This window comes from Manacus candei, unplaced genomic scaffold (genome assembly GCF_025592945.1).
Source record: "Manacus candei isolate 608988 ecotype Guabito, Panama unplaced genomic scaffold, ASM2559294v1 h1tg000037l, whole genome shotgun sequence".
Lineage (NCBI taxonomy): Eukaryota > Metazoa > Chordata > Aves > Passeriformes > Pipridae > Manacus > Manacus candei.
In genome coordinates, this window is record NW_026138085.1 from 5,286,087 (window position 1) to 5,311,874 (window position 25,788).

At 37.3% G+C, this 25,788-nt stretch overlaps 1 protein-coding gene across 1 annotated transcript in view; it reads right to left on the minus strand.

Annotated features, from left to right (window-relative positions):
• The window catches only part of TENM2 (teneurin transmembrane protein 2), a 1,665,603-nt gene that overhangs the window by 991,744 nt on the left and 648,071 nt on the right, over positions 1-25,788 (minus strand). The window contains exons 13-14 of the mRNA XM_051794292.1: positions 23,292-23,382; positions 2,638-2,707 (exon numbers count right to left, since the gene is read on the minus strand). The gene's annotated coding sequence lies outside the window, so the exon portion shown is untranslated. The remainder of the gene's footprint in view (positions 1-2,637; positions 2,708-23,291; positions 23,383-25,788) is intronic.

The window sequence follows — 25,788 nt, forward strand, 5'->3', positions numbered from 1 at the left end:
TTTGTTAAACTAAGTGCTACACATGAAATCACTATGAATGTCTCAAGCATTCATGAAGATATTTTTCAATGGTTAATTAATGTGAATAGGTTCATAAGGATATTCAGTAATTCAAATCCAAGTTTCAGGGCACTGGTAGCCTCACAAGTTGTCTCTCACAAAAACCTGAGGTATTTTTTTGAAATGGCTTTGAAAGGTTGACACGAATCTTATCCCAAACATATCAAAGCAATTTACACATGAAAGTGTACAACTGCAACAAAGAGAACTTCAAAAACTAGGGTGGAATCAAATACAAATCTTTCATTTCTAATTGCAGAACTCATTTCTCTAAATTAGCTTTCCCTAAATAATTCCGTCTCTGAAACACAAATAACGAGGCTGCTGAACTTTACAGACAAAGTTGCTACAAGCTGATAAGCTTCCCCCCTGCCTACTGTCTGGAAGGGTGAGAGATGTACCCATAACTACAGTTTTAATTATTTGAGAGGTACTTATTCATCAGAGCAGAGCTAGTTATATAACCCAAGACAGTCAGAAGTCCATTAAAAGTGTGTATTGTTAACTGCAACCCTGTTTATAAAGAACTTCAAACTATGGTTTTGTGACCCAAATCCCTTTTTTTTTCCCCCCCTCCACATTCTAAGTAGGCAATTAGGTTAATAGCCAAGCTCCCTGGGGATAAGAACATCAGGAACTACCTACGCTCCTGTTGTACAGTATAACTGTATAACTGCACAACTGTGTTTGAGATACATTTGGTAATGAGAAAAATAAATACCTGAGTCATACGACTACTTCTGTAGTTTAACTTGCATTTTCCTAAACCCCCTCATAAGTAGATTAATTTAGATATCATAAGAGGTTGCAATGTGCCACCAAGGCTAAAAATCAAAGACCATGAAAGCCTTTTAGTACAAGATTTTATCAGACATGTTTAGCATAAGCATCTGTGAACTGAATCTTATCATTCTCATTCGTGTTTCCTTTTAGGCCACTTAGCACCATTGGATGCAATAATGCAGAGAATGAGTCAGCACAAACTGGCTGCATTTTACCAGATGTTTTCTGACGTTTCTCTAAAACAAGACTTTAGCAGAGTTTGCAGGGAAACATAAAAAACTGATACAAATAAACAAGAAATCCCAATCCCAAATTACAAACATGTCCCTTCAGCAAAAAAATTACTCATACCAGCACTAATTAGTAATGGCACTTTGTGAAAGACTAGAACACTTCCAACTGTGCCCAGCAAAAGGAAATGCCACAATTTATGAAAATCTGGAAAAGGACTTATCCACAGACACACAGGTTAAAAGTCAAGTCCAAGCAAAGCTGAAAGTTTTGTGTCTCAGAGAGTAGAGCAAAACCAGGGAAACTGTAAAATGAAGCAGAAACAGTGGTTGTTGAGCAGTTCTCAACTCTCAGGTTATGAAAGCTAGTTTACAGAAGGCAAACTGTAACCATACAAAGTATTTCTTTTATACATACACTCTATTACAAAAGCAGTAGCAATCATAGTTCAACAACCACCTGCTGAAAGGACTGCAGCACACCAATAAAAGTTTTCATTATTTACTTTCCAGTTGAATGCACTATTTTGTAGTTTAAGGTGCCCAAACCATCTGCTCCACACAGTGTTCTGACACCAAACCTGGTGCCTTCGGGGATCCCACAATGCCATCACACAACACAAACCACACAGTTTCTAGGAGCAGGACAGTCCAAATTCAGCTAAAAAGTGTCCCCAATTGTTTCCAAATTACTCTGGTCTCTAGAAACATGGATAGAACATGAACAGAAGGTATTAAACAGCAGTACCCTGCATGTGTTTGTTTAAATATTATAAGTGTAATTTTTGTTGCTGTAAGCAGTATCCTTTCACCACTGAAACCAAGACCACAATTTGTAGGTAGCAGAGTCTTCCTTTGAGCCCACAATGAGAACACCACATGGCAAGGGTTCAGCTATTAGTTTCAAATTCATTTTAGGTCTGTGAGATGCAGTTAATTCATTAAAATGCAATTATGCAATGCAAATTCAGAGGGAGTAAAGTGTCTTCTTTTTAGTTCATTTCCATGTTAAATTAAAGATCTTAACCTCTCTATTACACATATCTTTATTACATAAAAAATAAAAAAACTCTAATTAAAAAAAATTTGCTAAAACCCCTCAGACATTGAAGAATTTCTTTCTGTTGATTTAAACACAACCCCTTACCTTTTACTTGAATTTATAACTGTTCACCTAAGTCTGCCTGTGTTCCTAAAAATGCTGCTATTGGGATAGGCAAGTGGGAAGTTTAAATGTGCTCGTGAAGAAACAAACATTATAAATTATCACTGGGTATATCTACCAAGATATTTTTCATACATAACATCCATACATACAAGTTTTACACCCCTAAAACTGTCCATCAGCACCTGGACTCAGCAAACCAGCAGTGGTCACATAGACAGCCACCTTCTCTTCCACATTCCCAGTAGAAGAACATGGATCAAGCAGGGCATAAACTACCTGTTGGAGAAATCCTGTGGACCCCTGCCTGTTCCAAAGGTGTGTTACAGTCTGTCCACACAGCACTGCTCACACACTAATAGTTAAAGACTCCCACCAAGCCCAAAATGCAGCACTCACCCCACACTCCAGCGGTGTGTTTGCATCAGGCACTGCAGGGGCTTCATGTCGCTACAGGGAACAGCAAACCCTGCAACAAAAGTAATCCTTAGAAACGCGAAAGTTCAGAGCTCTGCACGCACAGGGGCTTCTCCCCACACAGCCTAAGAAGTTTGAGCATCAACCAGTAGCAACCCCGTCCCCACCAATATATTAAACACTTATCCCTGATGCAATGCAGCTGGGAAAGGCACTAAAGCCTTAATGATCAGCTGGCTCCTTTGAGGGTGGCCACAATTAACAAGTCCTTTACAGCTGTATTCAATAACTTTTTGGCATGGAGACAGGGCTCTTTTAACGATGCCAACCATATGTTCTAGTTAACTACTCTATTTCTTACCTGTCAATATGGATCAGTAGTATTAACAGTGAGACAATTTTTCTTTCCAGTGGAAGTGTAATGTCGGATGGTATTTAGTAATAGTTCAGTACCAAATACTCAGTATTGAGTATTCAGTTCCATTGCATTAGTAAAGACAATAAGATTATAATTTTATAAGTATGATGCATGTTCCAGCTTCATTCTACTATATAGTTTGCTCCAAACAGGCAATCACATACAATAATCTCACAAATGTTGTTTCAAGTGTGAGTTTAAATGAAATACTTGTTGGAAAAATAAACCCCGAACAACCCAATAAAACAAAAAAAAGCAACAAAACAACACCCATTCTCCCCAAATATTTTTTTTCTTTCTTTTTTTTGCTATATTTTCTACTTTCAGGTACATGCATAATCAGTCACTTTCAGTAGGATCTGAAATGATTAACTATGGTGAAAAGTTTATTCAAAGTCACTAAAAGGAACCCAAGCAAATATAAAACCAGACATTTCCATAACAATTTCAGCCAAATTTTGCTGGTTTAGCTCACTTAAAAATCAGGAGTAGTTCAAACAAATATGCAAGTACTTGTTTGGACTTTCCTTTAAGTGGGTGAAAAATGCAGAGAAGTCCATGAATTTACCTCTGCTTAATCAGGTGCCACTGTGCTTCTGGTTTTGCCTGTGCTTCAGAACTAGGCAGTGACAGCTATTTTGAACAGCATACCAAATTTAAACGGTCATGATAATGTTAACAAAACAACTTTCCTGGCAATATTGAAGAGTATGTGGTGAGCATGTGGCTGTCACACCTTGTGCAGAACAGTGCACAGCTGGTAGAGTTTTGTAATCCAGGTAGACATTCAACGAATATGCAGCGAATGAACAGTCCTCCAATTTGCACATCTCTAAAATAAAATAAATATTTTATCCAAAAATAAAATAAAACAAAATAGAAGAAAAAAATAAAGGAAGACCTGAAATAAAGGAACAATGCTGAGGAAATGAAAGCAAACCACCACTTTCCTTTTAATAAAAAAAATAAAAGAGAAACTGTTCTAACATAACTCTAATTCTGTTTCTGGCTGGCAGTTAAAATCCTATGACCTGGTTTGTTATTTTAGTCCTAAGCTTTCATCTCTGGAAGCAACATGGCACAAGCTATGGGTACCAGCTTATTAAAGTTCAATTCATTGTTAAAAGCAACTACCTGCTGAGCACAAGGTGATGCAAGTAAGAACTCTTTAAATTGTTTACAAAGGGTACCAGTATCTGACTAAAAAAAAACCAAAAAGTAAAAAAAAAAAAAAAAAATTAAAAAAAAAGACTGGAAATAAAACTGACTATTAGTTTATTTTCAAATATTTCAACTCTCTTTTCTAGGAAAAATTAATTTGCAAAATTGGCTGAGAACAGAGGTGCAACAGCCACATTCTCTCCCATCAATGGAGTTCCATGGTTCCAGGAGTGCAGAACTGGCAGTAGAAATTGCCTTCTAGCAAGTGAGGTTGCCTTCTAGCAAGTGAGGTTATTCCTAGCTACAAACAAAGCCACAGGGAGATTTATCCCTTGTCAATTGTCAATGTATCTGTCCTTCATTTGGGAATAAAATCCATTAGATTATGTGTATTGTGGATTCCTTTTATATGAGATATGTTCTAAGAGAGATTCTCATGTCATGACTAAACAGCGCCTCTTAAGTTTACAGCACCAATTCTGGCTGTCTGTTCACTTGAAAGCATTTACCTTTTGTGCCAATAAAATAAAATTTCTGTCAAATTCAAACTCTGTAATTCCTTGTTAACAAGGAAGAAGGTCTTGTATTTTCAGCACAGGACAAACTCCAGAAATCAGAGTTCATTTTGAACCTTCCCAGCATCCTCAAATGTGGTCAACCAGAAGCAATTTAATTTGTGTCTTTCATTTGGTGAGTGTGGATGTAAGCATTTTAGTTTGAATCAGTTGCTTTTGAGGTCAGCCTCCAAGATATCCCTGGTTTCATGCTTTGGTTTGCACTGCAGAACAAAAAAGTGCAGAATGTATGGAAACTAAATCAGACCACGTGCTCTGGGAAGGTACCTGAAATGCTGGCAGGTGTTCTGCTCACAGAACCAAACTGCTCTGAGGTAAGCCCTCCAAAACAACTGCTAAGTTCATCTAACTTCGAATTATACACATGGTTATGCACATATTGCCATAAGTGGTAGAGGAGAGAGAAGCAGTATATGACTGTAGGAAGATAGATTATTTTAACAGTGAATGTATTTAAAAGTGAGCCACTTACAAATTATTCATGCTATTAAAAAGAGTATGAATTATCACATCCTTCCCTTCAGCTGACAAAGAAGTCTTTAATGTGAAGTCAAACCTCTCTATTCTAAAGGCTTTTAAGCAAATCTCCACCTGGCTTTGTCCCACCTGCTGGACAGTTGTCTGGAGTGTTGAACACAACTGGCATTTTTATGTACTTTGTGAGGAGAGCCACTGTGTCTCCCCTGGCCTATTTGCAAAATTCTCTTGTCACCATGAGCAGTGATAGGGTGCTTCAATTCCTTTTCCCTCTGCATCATCTTTATAACTTATATTTGCAAAAGCAGAGAGCCGTTTCGCTTCCACACTTGCTGGTTCTATTATTTCTTGTGCAGTCCTTGCCCAGGCCCCTCTGCAGCACTGCCAGTGTCCTTCTAAGACAATGAGCACAGCAGTTCTGCAAAGAATCTTTTCTCAGACAGGGTGTGCCTCGGGTTCCAAATCCATATGGAAAATCCTCAAGTTTCTGGATAGCAACACGGTGCTGCAGTGCACACACCCTGCCTCAAAGCAGAAGTTATCAGGTTGTTTCAGGGTTCCAGTATTCAGTAATATTGAACTGCATCTCCTGGGGCTGCTCCAAACTAGAACTGAGACAATACTGCCAAGGATTGTAGGATTTTAATGCAGATTCCATTGCCAATCAATCATTCAGCATTAAAGATTAAATGCAAGCAGAAAGATGAGAGTTAAAAAAAAAGCCGCTGAAATAGAACACAGTCTTTTCTCAAATATTTTGGACTTCATAGGAGTAAAACACGTACCTGTTGAATCCAGACAGAGCAGAGACTGCAGAAGCCTCACCATGCAATCTTTGCTTTCAGTCATTTATCTCAACATAAATTCAGTATAGTTTTTACATATTTAAATTTTTAACAGAACATAGGCATGTATTTGTCAATAAGGAAACAGCTTTAAATGTTTTAAAAAGCCTAACTAAGAAAATACTGCTTCCTTGACAATCATGAAACTTTCTGGCATAAACCCCCTCAACTTCTCTAGATCTTATATTTTATTTATTACCACTGTGTTTTAGACGTGAGCTTTAGTTTATAGCTTTTTTAAAGACTAAAACATGGTTATCAAGTGTGACTGTAAGTAAAACAACAGCAGCTTTGCTAATGCTCGTCTCATATGATGGAATACTTGAATATGATACAAAAATAAATCCTTTTGGGGGATTTGGGACTTAGCAGTTTCTCATGTAGGACACTGTAATTTGTCAGTGAACCATAGCCAGGTCAGTGTAGTTAGGCTGTGTTAGACAACTAGGAGAAAAATAATTCCTTTTTAAAAGGAAATTGGAGATCTCCTTGAACAGGGTATAAACAAGGTGCATTTGTTTCTTCTAAAGCACAATATCACTTTTACATTAAATAGTTAAGCACTACTGTCCTGGTATCTCCTTGGAATCAGTTCAATACCATATAATATGGCTTTATTCTGATATAATTATTTAGTACTAGTGATTTTAGTTGAAACTTTAGATAAATTGCAAACAAAAGCCACGTGACTTTGATTTGACTTTTTTTTTCCAACATCATGTGATTTAGGTGAAGAATCATATGTCACAACCAATGGCAGGAATTAATTATACTGCAAAATTTGCAAGAAGACCACAGGTCTAAATAATCTGCATAAATCATTCAGCTAATAATTTGATACAGCTAACAAACAAAACAGGCAAGACTTCTGATAAATGATTCAGGAAAACAAATTAATAAAATTTGCCATTGCTTATTCTTCTTGGTTTGCCCACTGCTCTGTACTTCTCTAAACCAGATTCTGAAAAATCTGTTAACATTTAAATAATCTTTTCTAAAGTAAAATTCTAAAGACTTATTTTGGAACTCATTTATAACTCATTTAACAGGATTTAGTCTTATTATAATATCATACATACATATCCATATCCTTTCTGTACAATGTCACACGATGATCAACTCACCAAACATCACAATAGGCTGGAAACCAAGGGAGACAGTGGAAGAAAAGAAGAAACACACGAACATCAGAGACACAGAAAACAGTCAATGACAACAACAAATGACACAAACGACATCAGGAAAAGCTCCAAAAGGCTGTACTGGTCTTGGAATTTTTCTACTGCCTTCAGTTATGGGTCAAACCTTGGAAGAATAAGCTCAGGAAAATGGAAAAGAAATGAGAGGAGATGAAATCTTAAAGAAGAAATAAAATGGTTTAGTCAAAGAAACTTTTAAAATGCATTTTATATGCATCTCTTAAGCAGCTGTGGAAACTGTAGAACAGTAGCCCTACGTTCTAAAGAAGACATAAAAAGGTTTCAAAAGATGAGAATTGCTGAAATGCACTCTTTTGTCTGGGTTGTATCCCCTTGTCAGTAAATTGGACTGTAAGATATATATAAATATGGGTGATTTGAAACTAGACAGAGAATGCCTCTTCTACAATAGATTTATTTTGAGTGATTGTATACTTGGACCATAAACACTCTAAAGACAAAAAAAGGACAAGGTTTCTAGAACACAGAAAAAGAGTGAAATGTAGTAAATCTCTTCTCTTGAGTTTTTATATTAACTTTAAAAAGCTCTCTATGCTCAGGTACTTCAGGTTTAATACACAAACCAAAAATCTCTCCATGAGATCAACTTGTGCAAACAGTAACATCAGTGATTGCTATTTGCTAATGGCAACCACAGTTCCAATCGCTCTGCACTTCCACAGCATATTTCAGAAGATCCTTGATTTATTCACAGCTAATTTCTTAAATGTCACAACAGCTTTATAACACTTTTCAGCACCACTGAAATGCCAGGTTTTTTTCAAAAACCTTGAAAATGCAGAATATTAACCATTAATATCAATATGAAAAGAGATTTTAAAATTACATATTCCAGCCATAACATCTGCCACACATCCCTTTAGTACAGGTTACTTTTCTTTCCTCTCATGGAAATATTTGGAAATAAAGAAGACACAACTGAGGAAAGAACTAGTGAATCATCTCTGTAAGATATTACAACTGGGTGTGTAAAATCTCACGAGGCACCAACTTTCAGATGTGTAAATCTCTGATGTAAAATGGTTTTAGGGGGTGGAAACACAATACATATGTCTCAACACAGAGGTCAGAGAACCTCGGGTAATGATCTCCCATTGACAGAGCATTATGGAGGTGATAAAGTTCCAGCCTTTTTTGGATTACTGCAGCAGAGATTTCATGAAAAATTGAGTCCCAACAAGAGGGACAGTCTGGCAGGCTGACACTTATCATTGCCACTCAGAAAAAGAACAAATCCACCTGCCTAACTCTTTCCCATGCTCCTCTCTCTGCTCAGCCTGTCCTGCTGCCTTTGAGTTGGTTGGCTCAGCAAGTCCCAGGTGATGAGTGGAGAATGAGCAACTTCATAAACAAGGTTATTTTGCCTGTTTAGGGGTTTTTGAACATGAGTAGTTCTATCTCTAAGCCAAAACTGAAGTGTCAAATTCTAGACGAGGAAAATAGATCCTAAGACACAGATTTTTTTTTTCTTTCCTCTAGAATTTTTATTCTTCTAAAGGTCATTTCATGACTACATAACTAATGAGAAAGGATATATTCCTTGAGTCACCTGGGATCTGCCACAGCACATCTGACCGAAGGTGTAGCTACCGACTATGACATTCCAGACAGATGAGGGGCTGCAGCTGCAGCTCATATCAAAGCTCCTGTGGCAGTTCATATTTGCCAATATATCTTTCAAGCTAAGAAGATGTGATTTCCTCCCTGGTGATTTCACAAGTAACTTTCATCAATAGTTTGTTGTAAATCTGGCAAGGCAAAGGTTTGCAGGAGCACACTTGCCAAGACACAGAGGTTTCCTTTATGAGCCCATGTATGTTTTAGTCTTCTCTGGATGATAATATAAACTTTAAGTGAATATTTCTGAGTTTATTTCTCCAGAGCTCCAGAAAGAATAAAAAGGTAAAGAGGGCATGCCTCTCTGACTTGCCTGCTAATGTGCACATTTATGATACTTTGCTCCCTTTGGTCATTTTTGAGTATTTTGCCACTTAAAAATACATGCATTCAAAATGAAACAAAGCCCACAGAAGCTGGAATGTACTATTCTGCTGTGTCATACAAATATTCGATTAAATGCACTACCTGTCACTTCAGCATGTGGAACATTTGTAACTTGACACTTTGCTGTTATTTAAAAACTATTCTGTATCAAAATCAGCAGTAGTTTAAGATTGTTACTCAAAATTAATTGTTTCCTGCCATACTTGAAAAAAGACACACTTTCCACTCCTAATCTCTGCTCAGAGTGACCCTCATTACCCATTTTCTTCTGTTTTTCTGCTAAATTTTCTCATCTCTTTTAACACATTTTGTTTAAGGATGTTGAAACTGCAAAGGTTTCTCTTAATTTCTATTTAGCATTTTTCCTGTGTGCTGTGGCAGTCTTCCTATCCTGCTGGAAAGCTTTTCAAAGGAACATGCACTACAGTACCTGCAGAAGCCTACCACATTCTGGTGCTGATGAAAAGGAGGCAAGAATGCCCGATTAAAAATCACTCTGTGCTCTCAGGCCTTGAGATTTCTGGTTTAGCAAATGTCAGCAGAGGATCCCAGCAGCCCTCGTGGGCTGTGCTGAGGGATGGAGCAATGCTGCTCACTTGGTTGAATGTTGTTCACTCAACACTCTTTTCTTACCAATTCTGCAAATTTCCCCTTGTCCTCCTATGCTAAAATCTCAGTAAAATTAAAAAAAAAAAAAAATCTGCTTGTGCTTACCAGGCAGGTTTCATCCAAATTTTACAGTTATAATTAAAAACTACATTTTGATTAAGGAAATTATGAATTACAATAAAGTGCAAGGAACATGCAAAATGAATAATTAACATTGTATAGACTTCAGCATCTTAATGAAGATTAAATACTACATATATTCAAACTGGATTAGCTCATCCACTGAAAGCTGTTATGTGCTCAGTAGGGGAGTCTGTGCATTCACAAAATAATGTTTTATGAGGAGTATTCTAGCAACATTAAGCATAAGGTTGTCATATATAAAATGATTAACATTTTATATAAAAGAAGTTGTAATTCCAGTAAATGAAGTCATTTCATCTCCCTGCTGGTTCTACCTTTAGGAATATACTGTAAATGAAAAGTGGCTCAATGTGAGGTCTAGTTAAACAGAATATGAATCCTCTTGTTTGAAGTTAATGAGTCTTGGAAACCTGCATTTAAAAAAAAATGTTGTGATTTTAAATCACCAGTTTCATTAAGATTTGCATACAGGGTGTACATTCTTGTTCTATTAAGGCTTCCACTTCCTCAGCTACATAGGACAGGATGTCACCTTGCTTTTCCTGCTCTCTGCTTGCAACCTGCCCACCACTTACAGCTGCTTCTTTATGAGGGGGAGAATTGCTCGTGAGAACCTGCAAGTAGGTGAAGTATGAGTCTGCAAAAATGCTCCAGCAGAACAGCACTGGGAAAAGTAACTCCTTGGCTACTGATTATGAAGTCATTTTGTCAAGGCTGAGTACGTACAGATTGCTGGGGTATTGCTCTCAGCAGTGAAATGTCCATCTGCAGAAGGGGTGCTGACAAGTTGCCAGCTGCTCCAAGCTGACAGATCAGAGGAGAAATGGACTGTAATTTCCTCCTCAAGAGAACAGATGATGGCAAGGTTAAATCACATCCACGTAGAGGAGTGACAGGAATGTTAGATGTAGATAAGGCAATACATGTATTGGTATTGTTTTAAATCTGCTTCATCTAAAGAAGTAGTTGCTCTTCAGGACACACTGATCTCAAACTGGGAATCCCAGTTGAAAAGCGGTGGGAAAAAGATTATGAGTGCTCAAAGCCAATATCTTTTGACTAAAGTTATTTTTGTTGTAAAGCACAGAAGGGGGGATAACACATTTTACACCATAATTTAATAAACTGTTTGGCAGGCTCTGTACATTTGCCATTGTCAGAGGAACAGGTTGTAGGGCTGGGTGTAGGCTCTTCAGACAGAGATTAAGCAGCACAAGACTGCAGCCCTGGTGCAGCACACGAGTGATTCTTCAGACAAAAGCTGCAGTCACTCTTCTCTTGTCAGCGTTATCTTACACATGAGAGGGGCTGGCTGGGATCCGTGCTGGGCCCCTGCCCAAACACAGACAATTAGCACCTCTGTCAGCCATAGCACACACGCTGCCTCTCCCTTAACCTCTGGGGGCCTGGCCAAACCCTGCCTCCCCTGCGCTGTTTCTGGCGTGGTAATGAACTCTTTGCAGCCTTTACCTGCTTACATTTTCTTCTAACTGGAGAAAGTATAGTTAAATTTTAATAATATTAAGAATATTCAAATAAAACTTTTTTTCCCCTCCTCCCCGTGAAAAGGAAATGGAAATGACTTTCCATTTCTAGTCTGAATTTACAGCAGAGCCTCAAAAACATTTTTGGAAAGCTTCCACACCTGCTTAACCACATGAGAGGACGTGGTTCCTGAGGAGCTGTTTTTTCATTTACATGCAGCTGGATTTCACAGAAACACAGTTTTTGGTCCTCCAGTGGAATAAATCTTTTTCCTCATGGTAGTAGGAAAAAAAAAAATCTATGCAGAAATAAACTAATAGATTAGAAAGTTGAATTGCACAGTCTCAATTTTTAAAATATATTCCTAAAGTGGTAAAAATCTTGGCAAGATGCATATTGCTACTGTCGACAGAAAAAACAGCTTTTCAGCTCCCAAGCTTGCTGGAACCCATGTGTTAGTAAATAAAGGTGAATAAGGCACAGACCCAAGAATCTGTTGGTTTGTAGGTTTTAGTAGCACTCACAAAACATAAAGAAATCACTGTTTATGATATGGATTTTGGTTCACTGTTTCCTGCTGTGTCTGGCCCCTGCCTCCTACCCAACGTGTGAGCTTGTCGGGGTCTGGACTTTATGTCTGACCCCTGTGCACTGATTAATCCAGCTGGAATATTGTATGGGACAGAGGCCCCTGACACAACATAAATGATAAATATATTTTCATGGTAATGCAGGCCAGGCTCAGAGTGGTCTTTTCGATGGAGGATGTAGACAGGCCCAGGTGATGGCGTATTAAGGGAATTCCTATAACTCTGGGAGGCAGGAGCTGCTGCCAACAGGCAGGAAAATGGATCCATTGGACTCTGTTATACCATCACTATGTGAGGCAGTGGCTCCTGGCTGGCCTCTGAGAAGCCACACACTGGTGGGTGTGTGGTGAGAGCCTAGGAGCAGGGCAAGGCTGGAGACTGGGATTTCTTTGGTTTGAGATGCTGGAAGCTCTGTGCTTCCTCCTTTCCCTGGAACTCATGGGCACTGAACCTGTCAGTGGAAAACAGACTGACTTCTAAATCATTTTGTGTCATACCTGCTTTTAATTTTAAAGACTAGTTTCAATTGTCTAAGACGGCCAGGTAACTTTGGGATTACAAGGAAATCATAAGTGCTTTATAATGTGAAATATCCATACAGTTACAACTAGATTAACCTTATAGATTGCATGATTTTGAGAAATTGTCCTCCTGGTGCAAGCCTGGAATGAAAGAAAATGACAAAGTGGAGCTCATGTCTCGGGGGCCAAGCACTGGGAATTTCAGTATGACTGGATTTACAATATTTCAAGTCTCCTGGAGCCCGGGAGTGTCTTATCAGCTCACATAAAGAGCACAGAGTATGCCAAAGAGCTTAGTGATTTTTTCACTATTTTTTTCCCACTGGGAATCCCCTGTCAGCCCTAAGGTATACGAAAGGATTCAGACAAACTGCTCAGAGCCCTGCCTATGGATGAGCACATCCTGCAGTGTCAGGGAGGCCTGGAACACTACAGGACTTGTGTGCTACTGTGCCATGGCCAGTCCACCTCCCAGAAATGCACCGGGTTACAGTGGGCAAAAATGAACTGAATCTTCCCACTTTGAGACTGGAAGTAGATGATTAAGGTCCATTCCAACCCCTTAACATTCTATGATTCTATGGTATATACAATAAAGCCATTGCATGAATTTGTAAGAAAAAAAAAAAAAAACACCACTGAAATGACATTTAGAAAATAAAAGGCCAGTTTTTACAGGCAAAATCCTGCAGAGAGTTATGCTGGGGACTGTGGTGCTCAACACGTTCATAGAGAACCTGGGGAAGGGCTGAAGTCTTCTAATGATACAATTTTATTATTCCTAGTAAAAATGAAAGGTGAGAAGACTTACAGAATATGTAATGATATTTAGTGTCTCAGTGATAAAAAGGCAGAGGAAAATGACTGTTGATAAAAGTAAAATAATGCTTATGATAAGAAACAACTATAACTTAATACATAAAATGATGAGGTCTAACCCAGCTATTACCACTCATAGAACTCTTGACACTAAAACAGATATTTAGATGACTACATTTGCTCAATGTTCAGTAGGAATAAAAAAAAGAATAATTGAGAAAGACACATTTTTTTCCCCTCTAGAAGGGGATAGCTGTCAATATAAAAGAAAAATAAGACAGAATATCTGCATACAGGAATGTCATCAGCCCATCCCTGATAATACTGACTCACATGAACAGTGGATCTCTGAATCTAAAAGCTACAGAGAATTTGTACCTGGGGCTTTGTTACAGACATGGATGTTGGAGCACAGAAACACATGGATGGAAGGGGTCCATCAGACAAAAATTTTAGCCAGTCAGGAAAAGATGATTGGACAAGAATGAGCCACAGACCACAGAATGCATTGCATGGCACATGCAGTGTTATTCAACAGGCTTGTGATCCTATGGCACAAATGTAGGTAAAAAGTGCTATTAAAGATATTACTAAGTTTCCTTGTCCCTAAAACAGCTGAGAATTTCTTAAGGGTAAAACATGCAGGTTATCCAGGTAATTGCTCCCCAGCTACAGAAAAGGCAAATTTCTTTATTTCCTACCTATCCCAAATCCAATTTAACACAGTGAAAATTTTGTTCTGGGAAACAATTCTGGTGACCATTTTAATCCTGAGCAAAGGAAGGTATATGAATTAATCACTTATGAGATTTCTTAGTATCTCTAGGCATGTTAGTGCATCCCTTCAGCATCTCTTTCCAGCCATGTTAAGTCTCCAAGCTGAACCCTTCAAGCACGGATTTAATTAATGTCAATATCAATTCAGTACCAGCAACAACCAACAAGTGACATCTGAGAGTCTCAGCATCCCCCTCTTGAAGATACCAGCACATTGAACACCCAAAGACAAAGGTCACAAGTTTCAATTTTTAATTCATTAATTTCGTGGTTCTATCATATTACACTGCCTTCTTCATATTCCACCTTGTCTGGAAATGTTTCAGTACTTCCCTCTTGGCTAGAGCCTGGAAATCTTTTTCTGTTTTCAAATCTATGCTTATTATTGACAAATCTGAATATATATGATATTGTACCACTAATATTCTACTAATAATTAATTTTCCCTTATATCATCCTCCTCAAAGATAGACCTGATCAGGATCCAATGCTGCCCTCAGGATATTTTCAGTTTAAAATGTACTCCATCAATTTCCCTTAAAAAAAAAAAAGGTATTAGAGACCCTGCGTGTCTTTTGGCAACTAAGTACAGCTTGGTAGTACTGCACACTTCAGTAAGATAACAAAAATTGGCCCTGGTGCTTCAGTCAACTTTGAAAGCCACTTGGGGACACTTTTGTGTCCAGAGTCTGCAGAACCTCCTTCCCAAATAACTGGGTCCACCATAAATTGCAATCAGAATAAATTAGTGTAAGGTGTCACTTTTTCATTCTGTCAGATATGCAGGTCAATCTGCCTTATGATTAAGATTTTTGCCTAATCATGTTAAAGAGTATTAAATTTAAATTACTTGAAAATTGGATGAGAGTTCAGAGAAGCAAAATCTCTGTTGACAAGAGAGCACAGTTTCCAATCTGCTGCTGCTGCTTCTGCCCACGTGCTCAACTTTAACAACATTATACACACGTGTCTGTGGCCTTAGCATTTGACTGATCTAAACACTGACAGTGAAGAAAGACTGGGGTGAATATAAGGTGACAAGGAACAGTTACACACCTAAAGCAAAGGACTTGTGAGAAAGATGGAGAGGGACTTGTTACAGGAGTGTGTAGTGACAGGACAAGAGGAAATGGCTGCAGACTGAGACTGTAGGTTTAGATTGGATATTAGGAAAAAATTCTTTACTGTGAGGGTAGTGAGGCCCTGGCACAGAGAAGTTGTGGCTGCCCAAGTCCTGGAGATGCTAAAGGCCAGGCTGAATGAGGCTCTGAGCAACCTGGCCTCGTGGAAGATATCCCTGCCCATGGCAGGGGTTGGAAAGAGGTGATCTTTAAGGTCCCTTCCAACCCAAACTTTTCTATGACTATTTTTCACATGTCCAGAGACTGATACTTTTATTTACACCTAGTGGGTCCATAATCAACAAGTAAATGTATAGATTAATATGACACCATCTCAGAGTTTGGTTATACAAGAAGCTCAGGTATATATTTTAAATTCATGTAGTATGTACAGCTCATGCAGATACATCTGAGCTAGTTATAAATGAGCTTAGCAAGTTTAGTAGATGTATTGCTACAGAAAACTCAAGGAAGACTTGCTGTCTGCTGGATGGCTTTTAAAATCTGTCTTAAGCCATGGACCAATGAAGCTGCTCTTGTTGCTTTTATTTGAAGTGCTTATTTTAGGGGATGTTTACACACTCCAGGAATTGCAGTGTATGTGTACTCAGTGTGATACCTTCTGAAACCTGATCATCCTCTGATGCGCAGAGTCTTCATGACATTTCCCTGACTCTTTGCACTCTATGATTCTGTGATACTCAGGACAATTTTTCATAAAGGATATACAACCTGCAAGCAAAAATACAGTGTGTACTTGAATTCCTCCCCAAGAGATTAAGTGAATCCTTGGGTACATATGAATACTGATGTGACTGACTTCATGTGGAAATCTGTTTATGCACAAATAATTTCAGCAAAGTAACTTTGGTAGAAGAAGATCTGATAACATAGATTGAGACAACTGGAGACTGAAAGAGTTTAGAGATGCAAACTCTGTTGAGTTAGGGAAACAAAAAGTTCTTGAGGTAATTCCAGGCTAGGATTAAATGCAACAGCTGTACACAGTCAAATCAAGGAGGACTGATATGACAGAAAGTTGGACAGCTTTGGCTGAAGTTTAGTGATTATATTGAGGGCAATTACGATTTTTCTAATTTCTGACTTCTCATCCCTGCAGGAGCAATTAGAGTTTTTTGTAACATAAAAGCATTAAGGCATGATGCTTGAAATCTATTTGTGTGCTCCCTTCTGAAGTTCACTGGCCATTTCATCTTGTTAAAAGTAGGATGGGACTGTTACAGCACAGGCTCTGCTCTCTACCTCCCATGGTGGGCACAATTTGTCAGCCTTGTATCACTTCACCCCATTTTGTGCAATAACAGTTCAATTTTTCAGTGAACCAACTAGATGACCAAAACCCAAAATAAAGCAAAAACTTGTCAAAGAAAGAAAATTAGAGACCTATTAGAAAAGTCTCTTTGAATGTAAGACACACAGAGGAGATTTCTTGCATGTTCTTCACTGTTTGAATACTCTACCAATGCATCACCTTTTGAAAATAAATATTCTTCAGATTTTATTACATTGGAAACAATGATAAATAAGTATGACAAGTAATTAACGGCACTTTCACTGTTCAGGTTAAATAGGTTTAGGAAGCTAAAGTACTTCTTCACCTTGAAGATTATGATTCACTTCTAGTATTATCCTCAAATTAAAAGTTCATATAAATTAGCATCAGCTCAGTTCTTTCTCGTTGTAGTTCAGATTGTCCTAAAGTGTTCCCTTGGGTGCTTTTGTGTGGGAAATCGTTGACATTATTCTTACTTTTATTTTGCAATAAACCAGCATGGCTGAAAACAGGTTAAAAGAATAAAGAAACTATGATGAAAGCAGGCAATTGAAGATTTCAGGATTACATTAACAAATAAAGACCCAAGGAGAAAATATCAAGCTGGTACTGAAAACATGAAGTGCTGTTATAAACATATACGAACATTTTATGTCTGCATTCAACTATGGGCAGCTATTTATACCTGATGCTTACTTGCTATGAACAACACAAAATACAATTTGGAAAACCTACACTGTTTGCAATTTATTAGAAAGTCTTAGCCTATGATTAATTAGGCTATACCCGAGGGCACTTCAGAGAGAGAAAGAAAAGTTGAAAAGACCACTTAGGAGTGCTTCCAGGAGGCCTATATACACTGGTTCTGGTTTCAGATAAATACACGAAAGATGAAAAATCTTTTGAACCAGATTTCATTAGTCCAGACCTGAGGTCTTCAGGTGCCAGGTTCAAGATGCTGATTGGTTTCCAATGTCAGTAAATAATTCTAGAAAAGAGCCTTTCCACATGTTCAAAAGGTGTAAAGATTTTATGTCTGTTGCACACATGGGTCACTGCACATCACCACTAGACATGAGTAATCCCTGATAAGGGGAAGACTGGAAATAGCAGTGGGGCTGCATTAGCTGAAGGTTTATGCTGAAGAACTGTAATCACCAGAAGACTTTATATAGGTAATGATAGGCTTTTGAACCTAGTCTAACTTTGTCATAATCAGGGGCTGAACCAGGTTACATTTTACTCATCCTGTAATTATATTTCGTACAAGACACAACTGAGTGAGAAAGGAGCCACTTGTTAACTGTGTAGCAGGGAGCACGAACCTCACCCTTCCCTGGCTTGGAAAGGCTGTGTGGGGGAAGCTGGTGCTGCTGGTTCTGACAGAAATGGGCAGAAATCAAAGTGCCCCCTGAAATGGGTTGTAACTCCTGGGATTAGGGCACAGTGTTACACGTGGCATTGAGCTGTGGCACTCTTTGAAGATGTTAATGAGGAGATGGTCGAGGTTCTGGAGTGGGAATCAGACCTGCACCTCCCCTATAAAAGGCAATTGCCATCAGGAAGCATAGAGGTAAGTGGTGGTCAGTATAAAGATCCTGCACTGGAATACCTGTGAAAGCTGGACAAAGCTCATTGTGGTTGGGAGAATCCAAAACCTGCCATGATTTTACCTGCTATAATTACTTCAGCAGGTTACTCTCATGACTTCTAGCAAGTATGAGGGCTTGTTACTGAAGAGTATCTCATTTCAAATGTTTACAGTCAGTGATGGAATTGCTGTTTGCATTTCAACTCATCAATGAAACTAAATCTTATTTATATGATTTAATAATTAGATGCATTTAATTATTAATGTAAATATAATACCAGGAAAATCTAAATAATTAATGATATACTTATAAATAATTTCTCTTAGTGAAATAGATTGAGAAAATGATTTGTTCTTAATAGTAGACTTATAAATATTTAAAACCAAGTCCCAACAATGTAGTTTACAGACACTAAGAACCTTAATGCCCTTAAGCCACTTATACAGTGTCGAATACAGCTATTAAATTTGAAGATAAAAACAACTAATGATTTGCTGGACTTAAGCTTTTATTTACTGCCAGGAAGTTTGAAATTATTTTAAATCTGACTTTCCACATTACTGAGTGTTTTATAAATAAGATGTAATTGATTTCTAAAAAAAGCCCCTTGCCCTGAATCTGAGTATTTGAACACAGATGAACTGGGCAATGCTTGAAGTCATAGCAAGTGATTTTGAGTTTCTGTTTGGTAGCTGATACAACATGCAACTGAACTTTAGGCTGGATCTTTATATTTAGCTATGCTATGATTAATATAATGTAAATTGGGGGGAAACATGACTTTCTGGTATATTATAATCCCAAGCCACCCAGGGTAAATGTTGCCTGCATAAATTATTACATCCTTGGGACTGCTATGATTTACTCTTACTTGGAATGGTGACAGAGCCCATTCTAGCAGCCACCATCAGTGATGCTTTTGGGCTTCTGACTCCATATTGACTCAAATGGAAAAATAAATTGGAACCCATGTAGAAGTAAAGAACACAAATACCTGTTGGAGCCTGCTGGATCTGGATCCCCCAATGTGTTCAAACAGCTACAAAACAATGTGAAACAGACCCACTACAGCCAAAACCAGCCATCTTTTTCCTGCATCTTTGGGGTTTCTTAACAGAAATACATCATTTTAGAGAAGAAATTCATACTTTAACAGAGAAAATAAATCCTTTCAAGAGAATTTTCCAACAACCTCTGTTGTAACTCCTGAATTTGGTAGGTTACTCAAAACCACTACAGGAGAATAATATTTTCTATTCAATTCTGCACTCTTTAATTTTTTTTTTGTTTGTTTGTTTGTTTTTTATGCAATGCAGTTAAAATTCTATAAAATTCTATTGATTTAATTTCTTTTGTTTCTACAGGTCACTTCCATGATAGATGGGATCATTTTAAAATCACTGGGTGGTAAACCAAAATATCACACTGATTACTTTGAATTATTGATGATCATGAAAAACATGATCATCATGTTGGTCTAATTGGTCAACTAATCAATTAGAAAAATGTTTTTATTACAAATCCAATAATCATATCCACACAGCTATCCTTGATGGTGCCTACAAAAACTTTACCCTAAGGGAATTTTTTGAGAATCCATTTACATACGAGTCAAAACTATTACAGGCTACTGCCATATGTACCCAGTTCAGTGAGATTTTGGTCAGCATGGTTCATAAAGAGAAGTTCATGTATTCTAGCCAGATGTCCCAGCCAGTAGATGCACCAATGCCATAATATCTTCAAGCAGCAGCACAGAATATCCCACCTGAAATAGTTGTGCCTCAGCTGCTCTCTGTATAACAGAAATGAAACATTCCCTGTTTGACTCTTTGGGCCTCCCTTACCACTCACAGTGGGAAGATGAGGACTAAGGAATTTAAGATAAAAAATGTGGTTCATTATACTTAGGGATTATAGATGCATCTGATTTATCCAGCAATACACACTGGGTATTTTGGCATACTATCTACTCAGTATTATAATAGTTTAAGACCACTGGACAAATGCTTATTGACAGACTTTTTTATCTTTATGAAATGTAAAAGCTCTGAGTGGTTTTTTCCCTCCTTTTTTTTCGCTCCTTTAATTCTTTTTCTATCCTTGGTCAGTGACCTGGTACAAATATGAACTTCACTGAAGCCAGTATAATCTATCATGCCAACACAAGTACTATGAACCAAAAATGCAGTGAAAAACCATCAACATATGAGAAAAGAAACATGCAACAAAACAAAGAGGATTTGTAACAAAAGTGTTCCAGTTTTCCCTTGCCCCGAAAACACAGTTTAATCTATTCCAATGTACACATAGAAAAATCTTCATTAATGTCTCATTTTCTTCTCCCCTCTTAACCATTTGCTGTTCTACTTCATTATTAAGCAGTAGGATATTCAGAAATATGCCTTATAACCTGATATGTTTTCCTCAAATAAGGGAAATACCTTCTGTGTAACTTAGGATCAGTACTTTATGAACCACCAGGCTCCTACAGAAGCACTCTACAACAAATAGATCCTTTTCTTCAGTGCAATGCAATGCAATAGAAGCACTTGATTTCTTTTCTAGTTTCTTAGAAAGCCCATCTCCTATGCTGAGTGTCATCATCTACAGGACTCCATCATCCCCAGGTCATCCTCCCACCCTACCTTGAACTCCCATTCCACCTTTTTAATTCAACAACTCTGCCAAAGACTTGGGGAGAACATTCAGAAGTCATGCTGCAGAAAACAGATCTTTGCTTCTTGCAGAAACACACAAATCCCTGGATATTCAGAGACAGGAAAGCAAACACTTCAGAATATATCCAGAGAACTTGGACAACAGTAATACAAACCCTGTTGTGTTAGTTAACCTTAACCTCTAACCCTTACCAAAATGAATCTTCCTCACCATTGTAAGAGCACTGCACAGGTCATAAATTCTTCTGAAATCTCTTTGGGCAAGAGAAACTGTCTAGCAGTGGTAACCAGCAACTGGGTTCTCTCAAATATAATGTTCCATGGAATTTGAACATCCAGATGCAGCAAAACAGTTGCTTTTCATTTCAAATCTAGATCTTTACAGTCAGTGATGTGGCTGCAAAACATAATGTGGTGTGTAGATATAAAAAGCACTAGCTCTGAATAAAGGTTTTGTGCACCTGTAACAACATAACCATGTTAGTTCTGTGTTTCCCTTCAGCCAAGAAGCAGACAATATCCAAACAACCGTCCTGGCCAGCTGTCAGCATGTCACGTACCTCTGAGGGCTGCATTATTGCACTTAGTTCTCATTTCATCCCCTCAACAAGCCTGAAAGGCAGCTGACAAAGCAAGAGGAGAGTTCTGGCCACTGCTTTAGAATGTTCACTGACATGTTAAATCCAGGGGTTGATCTTCGTGGGTTTTTTGAGGAAGCAAAAAAAAGTCTGAGTATCTAATTCTATCTCAAGAGTGTCAATATTCTGGGACCACTCTGTTCTGTGATATGTCAATCCCAGCATCAGTCTGCACTCTGACACGTTCCAAATTTGATGCAAGTTCCTATTTCACAGCAGAAAATTCCATGTAACCTGACATGTAGGTTTAAATCAATATATTTGCTGCAAACAAGGTTCCACACTTGCTTTGCAGATTTTATTTTTTTTTTGAGTCCTTGGAAAAGCCAGGGCAAAACGCTATTATACCACAGTATGAGTGTTTAAAAGAGTGTAATTCTGGTAGCAACACATGAATATAAATAGTAAAACTCTCTTGGGTAAACAAAATATCTGAAAAATGTCAAAACCTCCTTAGGAATGTTCTTTATGACTTTAATAAAAGTATCTGGCCATGTATTATTTTGTGTGCAACATGCTCCCATCAAGTCTAAAATAGGAATATGAACTCTTGAAGCCTGGAAATCTCTGCCTAATTTTCAAATTTCTAGTGATTCCTTACATAATCTGGAACACAATTTATAACTGAGGATTGATCTCTGTTGACTGATCCCCATTCCAGCTGCACCGTGTGTGGGATAGGAACTTTATTGACAGCATTTTCCCCCATGTTCATTAACATCTTTAGGATATAATTATATTTTTTGGGGTTTGAAATTCTTGAAAGCTGTAGGATTACATTGGAGCCACACTGAATAAACAGTTACTTTGGATTAATTTTACCAACTGCTGATCCACTCCAATTACTGTATTTTAAGAGACCCAAACACAGTTCAGAGGGATTTTTTTTTTAATTTCTTCTGCTGTTGAAATTATGTAAAAAGAAAAAGCTTTGAAGTTAAAAGGTGGTTCATAAATATATTCCATGCTGTGCGTGCTTCTTTTACATAAGTATTTAGGAATGTATTTTAGAAAAGTCTTCTAATTGCTGGGAAAACCACCAAAACTATTTTATTAGCATTAAGCCAAACAGCATGAGCAATATGATTTTCTTCACTAACTTTGTCTTCATTTTCAGTCATTTCCATGTTTGAGTTGTTTCTTTTTTTCTCTCCCTCCCTACATCTTGTTCCTCTGGTAGCCATGACCAGTCCTCGGAGTTAAAAATTATATATAAATATATATATAAGCATATATATATATATATATAAGCTATAAGTACAGCTCTAAATGATAAGGATCAAAGGATATTTTTTTCACATTACAAAACAGTGCAAAAGTTTATAATTTTTTGGATTTTCAGATACAACTTGTGACACTGTAATATTTGAAATGGAGCACAATTACTATCTCTGCCAAGGTGTACATGTGGGTTTTTGCTTTTGGAAAACTGGCCAGTGCTGATCAAAGGCACAGAGGACAAAGGCCATTTGGTTAAGTAAGAACTGGAAACTTTGATTTCCATTTAAAGAATAAGGATTAAATAATTAGAACTAGCTATGGTTTAAAAAATGAGAAGGAGTCTGTTTATATAAAATAATAAGTAAGACAGGGTCAGAAGAGCATGTAAGCATAAATTAATGCATATGACAAAACACTGTGAAACACTCTCAGTCAATAAGGTACCTTCAATATCCTGTGTGGTGTATTCTCACTGTTGCCCACAGTTCTCTGAGTTGGAATTCTATGTCTCAGCTTTCTTTTCTCCCCTCAGTTTCTAGTTGAAAAATGATGGAGGAGACAAAAAGTTTAAATGCAGAACACTAAAGCCATGGGGCCTCTGGTGGCTAAAACTGAATGTGCTCTTATTTTGGTAATTTAGGAATACAACTCATTTGATTTTGGAGCTCCTATGACAAAGTGTCTGACTAGTAAAAATCAATAACCATGGAAAACTACAATGTAGCATTTATTTACGATATATTTATAAATTTTTGATCTATATCTGCCTATAACAAATTACTTTTTAAAAAGTCATACTTTTAAAGAGAAAGCACGTGGATGGTACAGACGAATTGGAAGATACATGAATTTTCTGACTCTCAGACTTCAGTTACTAAGCACAGCAATAGAAAGTCTTCAAAATTTTTTAAAAAATGCTTAAAGTTCCCCTATAAATGTATGCTTGCGAAAACTACACATTAGCTAATTTGCTGAAGTAGATATTTGGTTTTAATTCTGGCAAAATTGCAGCTTAGTTGAAAATGTTATTTAGCTCCCAAAGGTATGAATTTAGATTAGAGATAACATATTTCGTTAAAAGTTTGTTTTGCACTAAAAGCTGAATGCAACTACTTTTTAATTCAACAGCACATTTAAAACTGTTTATTCTTCAGTGTATAAAGGGAATAAAAAAAAAAGCACACATCAGTTTTAGAATGACATAAATGTCATTATGACCTTCATGGATTTTCATATAGCCAAAGTAATCCCTATAAACCAAGCTGATTCAAATGCATATCTTCAATCATTTCACTGCTGTTTTGCCCTCTGCTGCAGTTTTATAAAACTCTGTCTAATACATCCTTAAAAAAAACCCAAACAAAAACCCACAAAACAAATCAACAAACCACCCACAAAAAACAGTTGATGCTGTTAAAGCTGCAAAGTTAAAAAGCAGAGAACTTGTCAAGGAGATCTGCTCAGATACTGACATTCTGGGCTTCTGTTGTTTTAATTATATTGTATCCTTGTCTCTTTGCACCACTTTAGTTAAGGTTGTGTCAGCATTTCTGTTATAAATCCTTTTTCCTTGGAGTTTTATAACTCATTTTTAAAAATCCCCTACAGGCTGCATCTTGGCACAAAGGATTTCATCCTACAAGTGGAAACTTCTCTGTATATCTATAGATGTATAAATAGGGCTTTGGAGATACAGACTTTTCACATAAGGGTTAAATCACACCATTTCAAAAAGCAAAGGAAGACAAGAGAAGTTTTGTATTTTTATGTGTTTTTCTCTTTTATGAACAGGAAGCCAAAATAGCTTCCTCTTAATTAAACTTTTGCATCTGCCAATCCTTTTATTTTTTCAAAGAAAAATGTAGAAGTAAATAAACAGGTAAGTTGACTCACAATGCAATTTTCTACACACATGGTCTGTGTTTTGCTATGAAAATGTCAAACACATGTTCTATATATATTTAGTAGACCATGATAATAAAAAGAAGTTTTGACTAGATTTATAGTGCCAAATTTTGGAGCTAGGAGAAGATATGTGTCAGAAGAAAATTAGGATTTTCAAGGTCTTAAGAACGCGTCCAATAGGAGGTCTAAGCTGAAAAATGAGGAGGAGGAGAGGAGATTTCTAACACATCTGAAAGTCAAAGTGATGGTTAAAACAAAGGATGAAAAGCTCACATATACAAGCTTTAGTCTGAGTAACAATACAGCAGGAAGTGCAGTGGGACTAAATTCTGCAAGTATTGTCAATCACAATCTATATGGAATGTGCTTATGGAGCTTATTGTGCATTGCAGACCCTTTCACCAGGTATTTTCAGATACTCCTGCTTTCTAGTTTAAAAATTAGATCAGAAGCATGATTTAAATAATAACCAACATTCTCTCAACTCGATGCTGCAAGCCCAATCTTATGCTGTTGTTAAGACCTGCAAACGAATATTATAAAATATACTGGTAATAATCAACTATACAGTAATAAACTTTTTAATTAATATATACAGCTCAAAATAAATTTAAAATTAGTTCTCAAAATATGTTTTATCACTTGCTAAAGCTCTCAGCACTTCCTCAGGTTGTGAGCCCACAGTAGCCCTGTGCTTATATGATATATAGGGAAGAGAAATTCTGACTTGCAAAACTTCACAGTTATCCTTTCTCTTGTATTGTGCAGTATAATGCCAGAATATTAATATTTTTAAAATGAAATGAATATATTTTGGCAACAAAATGGAGCTATTGGAAAAGAGATGAGGGACAAAACACTCTAGGGAGAGCTCAGGAATCTTTTCACCATGTCTTTTCTGTGTAGATCGTACCCTGTCGATAAAATGTTTGCTCTCGTTCTTAAATATGCCAAAAAGCTGATGTAAAAAAAAATATTTTAAAAAAGCATATCTGTTTGATTTGAGTAAGAGCTGGCAAGCTGGCTTTCTTGGTTA